The sequence below is a fragment of the Octodon degus genome, unplaced genomic scaffold, assembly GCF_000260255.1.
Source record: "Octodon degus isolate 3935 unplaced genomic scaffold, OctDeg1.0 scaffold00035, whole genome shotgun sequence".
NCBI lineage: Eukaryota > Metazoa > Chordata > Mammalia > Rodentia > Octodontidae > Octodon > Octodon degus.
In genome coordinates, this window is record NW_004524611.1 from 13,618,437 (window position 1) to 13,623,479 (window position 5,043).

The 5,043-nt window shown below is 54.3% G+C and overlaps 1 protein-coding gene across 1 annotated transcript in view; it reads right to left on the bottom strand.

Annotated features, from left to right (window-relative positions):
• Nucleotides 1–3,196: 3,196 nt before the first annotated feature.
• The window catches only part of Fkbp6 (FK506 binding protein 6), a 32,148-nt gene continuing 30,301 nt past the window's right edge, over nt 3,197–5,043 (bottom strand). Inside the window, exon 9 of the mRNA XM_004630573.2 lies at nt 3,197–3,522. The gene's annotated coding sequence lies outside the window, so the exon portion shown is untranslated. The remainder of the gene's footprint in view (nt 3,523–5,043) is intronic.

Consider the following 5,043-nt stretch of genomic DNA (forward strand, 5'->3'; position numbering starts at 1 on the left):
CAGGGACCCCTGGATCTTGGCAGGATGTGGTCTCTGGCCTGCCTGGCCTTGGAGCTCCCTCTGAGATCTTTGTCAACCTCCTTAATCTAAATTTTTTCCTTCGTTATCAAGGGTCTTTCGCACAGAAACTTCCCAGAACAGTGGACTAATGAATACAGCAGTCAGTCCCAGACACCTGTTTTGCATTCTCAGTGTGGTGGGGGAGACAAAGGCAGTAGCACCTGCCTGTAACCAAGGTGAGTGTGAAGAGCTTGGAGACTGAACCCTGCACTGAGCACAAGGCCTACCTGCACCTGTAAGCATGTGAGGGTCCCCAGGGACTCGGGTGGGGCCTGCAGGAGGGGCTGCCTCTCTTCTGGACCTGGGTACTGCACCAGACGGCAGCCTCTGTCATCCTCTGTCATCCTGAGTGCCTGCTCTTTGCATGGTGGAATCCCTGGGTCTGACCTCTCTTGCCGTGGCCAATGCTGAGCCCAGTGGGAGCCGCTGGGAACGGGGCGAGCAGGGAGGCAGGAGAGGCCACCAGCTGCACTGCTTCTCCTCTTCCCCTTCATCCCCTTCTCCCTTCCCTGCCCCTGGTACTGGGGACTGAGCCCAGGACCTTTGCAACGAGCCCACCCCCACCCCACGAGACATGATCTAAGTCACTAGCCTGCTCTGGCTGGGCTTCCGCTTAGGATTCTCCTGCCTCCTGCTGCCAGAGCACCGGTCTCACAGGTAACTGCTTCCACATTCCACCTGGATTCAGTCTTAGTCTTAATGGTTACGAATTAAGAGCATCCCATTTATAAGAAAAATAAAACGTTTCTCAGCTTATTACAATATTTATCTTATATGGTCATAGATCTGCTATTTTTGTCTCTTTCTGGCATTTTTGCCTCTAGGTAAAAAATGTGTGTGTGCACCACACACGCTCAGGGGCCTGAGAACACAGGCTGTCAGCTCAGCGACTCCTGTACTGCCTGCCTGCCCTGCCTGTGCCTGGGTCATCTTCACAGTGGTCAGGTGCGCTCCCAAGAGGCCAGCGAGCACAGGTGCCAGGAAAGAGCTGGCCTCTCCTGCGCAGCCAGCCCAGCTCTGGAGCTGAGGAAACAGTCTCCGGCTGGGGAATGAGTCTGGATTCCAGTCGATAGCGTCCCCCTCAACTGCCTGCTGTGTCTCCCACACCTCTCAGCCTCTGTAAGGTAATGCCCTTCAGATCTTCTCCCTGCCACACCTTTCCCAATGAGGACCAGCTGGTGGAGTGGCTGGAGTGCCCACTGTGGCCGAGGTAGGTGTTAATGTGTCCCTAGGGGCACCAGGCTTGTCTAGAAAGCATGAAGTGGGTTTTGTCGCCACCTATTGCCTGATTTTCTCAGCAGAAGTCAGCGGGGTCCTTTTGCCTCTGTCCCTAGGGGACAGCACACAGATCCTCAAGGGAAGACAGCAGCAGGCTCTGTGGGAGGCGCACAAGTCCCTCCAGCCTTCGCTGTCCTGCATGCTGGGGTGCTGCGGTGCTGGGCTCTGTCGAAGCACTCACACAGGCCTCTAGGTGTGCCCGCCCTCCTCTGTCCTCCACAGCTACACATGAGCCTGGCGTTTTTCCAAGGACAGAACCCAGGGTCCAGTGCATGCTAGGCAAGTGCTCTACCACTGAGCCACATGCCCAGCCTTTCTGTTGGTAGTGGGGATTGGTACAGGTCCTGCACTTGCAGATAACATCCCCAGCCCTTTTTTAGTATTTTGAGCCTGGGTCTTGATAAATCACTAAGTTGTCCTGGGTGCAGTGATCCTGCTTCAGGCTCTCGAGTACTGAATTTACAGGTCTGTGCTGCCAGAGAGCTCTCCAAGGCAGGATGACTACTGAGCCAGGAGATGGATTCCGGCCTGACAACTTATCAAGACAGACATGGAGGTTGGTGAAGGCCTGGTGGGAAGACAGCCACACTGCCGCTTGGACGACCGCACTGACCTTTCAAAAGGCTATTTGGGCTTCATGATCAATGGAGGCCAGCAATGGACAGTGGGTGGATGACCAGACTGGGCAGTGCAGAGACTGAGGGCCACCTGATGGCAGGGCAAGCCGGGCTGTGACTGGCTGTGGCTGAGAGGTCTGCTGGGAATCATCAGTAATCAGCAAGGTTCTCAGGCTGAGTTTTCTCCTGTACTGAGGATTGAACCCTGGGCCTTCACACTGAGCTTTATGCTCAGCCCCTTTTCATATTTTTATTTTGTGACAGAATCTCGTAGTGCTAGGATTACAGGCCTTCACCACCTACACATGGCCTCAGAGCCTTGAAAAATCCAGTCCTGGGGCTGTGACTCCAGCAGGTAGCTGAACGGAGGGGACAGGAGTAGCCAGCCAGCACCCAGCCCCTCCTCCAGGCAGAGGCGAAAGCCCAAGGTAGCAAAACGTGGGTGCCCTCCTCCCCTCCCCCGTCCGGGTGCACACTGCCCTCCAGCAGGCCCTGGGCTGGATGGGTCCTCAGCCCAGGCCTCGAGATGGGCCCTGGAGCAATGAGAAGAGGAAAGCCAGAATCCTAACAGGATCAAGGAAATCCAGGGTGTGGCACCTGGACACTTGGGAAGGTCATGTCTTTGGGAGGGAGACTGATTCAGAGGAGCAAAGTCAAGTCCAGTCAGATCAATGAAATGTCTGCTGGATCCAATGCCCGAGCAGGTCAGTGGAGAGGCAGCAAGCAGCAAGTGGAGATGGGAGAGCCAAGGGCTGAGGGCAGTAGGTGGGGCTGGCAGGGAAGACCTGGCCATAAACTGCTGGGGTGACAGTGAGGGGACAGGGGTCTCTCAGCCCCAGCCCCAGGCAACAGCACGGCACACAGGGTAACAGCAGGGTAAGAACCAGGGTCTTGCTGGGGGGCTGGGCCCCAGCCCTGAGTTGGGCAGGGGCCCCCAGTGCTCAGGGATGGGGGGTTAAGGTGGCTTTGAGGTTCCAACTAACTTGCCTTTTAGCAGTTCCCCACAGGTGGGAGCGGGACGCAGGAACCCCAGACCCGGCACACCATGCTGTGTCATTAGGTGACGTGCTGCGGTCTCCTCCCCACCCTGCTGTGCTCACTTGTGGACTTCACACACGTTTAGCCAAATTCTCACAGATCACCCCGCTGGAGCTTGCAGGACAAGGGAATGTTTATTTACAACAAAAACATTAGGAACACAATTCTGTCTTCAAAACAGAGAGGCCTGGAGAGCACACAAAGCAACCTCTATTTGTATTTACCGGGACGCGAGCAGCCAGAAGGGGGGCTGAGACTGGGACAGATGCCAGGACTAATTCTTCCCCAAAACACAAGAAACTGCCTTTTCAGAAGTAGCAGTTTTCTACCTGTCAGTAGCTATCCTTCTTGCCATGTGTGAAACACAAAACAGAAATAGTGCGTGGGACCACACAGGTCAGCCCAGGGGTCAGGGACGGCCACGGCCACGGCCACGGCGGGCTCCGCACACTGGGCGCTCTTTCCAGCAGCAACTCACAACTCCAGCGGCCCTCACCAGTCACTTGCCTGGTGTGGTTAGATGAGGAATCTAGGAATCAAACAGAGGCGTTAGGAAAGCCACAACCCTGCAGGCACAAGGGTGCCCTGCACAGAGGAGCTGATGGGTGCCTGTGGGACTGGAAACCCGAGTCAGCTGTTTGTCACCCCCAGGCATCCGCAAGAACTGCTACCCATCAGCACAGCCACTCTGAAATGCTAAGAACACGGGACAGGACCTCAGAAGATCTGGGCAGAAAGGCCCCTAAGAGATCATCCAGGGCAACTTTGTCACCCAACGCAGCAAGAAAAATAAATGTTTGTTTTCTTCTTCTAATGTTAGGGACGGAAGCCAGCGTCTTCATACTAAGCTATATTGCCTGCCTTTCAATTATTATTATTTTTTAACTTCAAGACAGTGTCAAGACTGGGCATGGCGGTGCATGCCTGTAATTCCAGCACTGGGGAGGTTGAAAACAGGAGGATCACTAAGAGTCCAAGCTGCATAGTGAGACCCTATAACAACCAAATACATTTAAAAAACAAACAACACCAAAAAAACAGTGTCTTGCTAAGTTTCCAAGGCAGACCTCGGACCTGCCTCAGCCTCCAGGGTGCAGGATTGCAGGCGTGCACACCATGCCTGGTTTAGATGTGTACTTTCTGATACGGGCAGGGCTTCCTTGGTCTTTGTCCACCGGTCCTCAGAGAGGGAGTGCATGTGCCTACCAACTGAAGACCAGAAAGATGTTCAGGGAGCCCGAGGAGCGGCTGCTTCTCACGTGACCACCACGAAACCCTCACCACGCATGCACAGCTCAGGTCCTTGGGACGAAGCCAAACACAAAGCCTGGACAAACCACCCCAGTGCCCTGCCCTGGAGTGATGGCGGCTGGGCCATGACTTCTGTACTGGGGGCAGTGGAGGCTCTGATGTCTGGCTGCTCCCTGGCTGCCCAGGGCCATTTCTGAGGAGAGGCAGGAAGCAGCGCGGGACCCCTTCCCAGGTTTGTTCCACCTTGCTTCTTGTACCCAGCTAGTCGCAGCCTCTTTTTCCACCTCGGTCCTTGGCTGGCTACACACTGAGTCTTTGCTTGATGGCTTTGGAAGCAACTTATTAAAAGTGTAGCGCCAGGGGAATTCAATTTGCAGATGTGAAGGCTGCCACCCTTCCGGAGCTCTCCAGCAGAGATGAACAAATACATATGGAACAAGCGCAGGGAAGAGAAACAAGCAGGGCATGGGGTCTGAGCCCAAGTCCCTACACTACAACACTGACAGGTTATAACAAATGGCGCTTGCCTGGAACCACAAAATTTTGGAGATAGGTTATTACAGGGTAGTAGGTAAGCAGAACAGAAGGGAATGGAAGTAGAAACTATGGTAAGGGTTTTATGTTATATGTGATGTGGAACGTCATGTGAAGACAGACTGTACTAACTTAAAATCACATGCTGAAAAACAAAATCCGCACATAGGAAACCCTAGAGTAGTGACTGTGAACTGAGCGCTTTCAATCATACAAGCAGCCCACGGTGGCCCGCATGCCACAGGCTCAACACCACTGCCCTAGC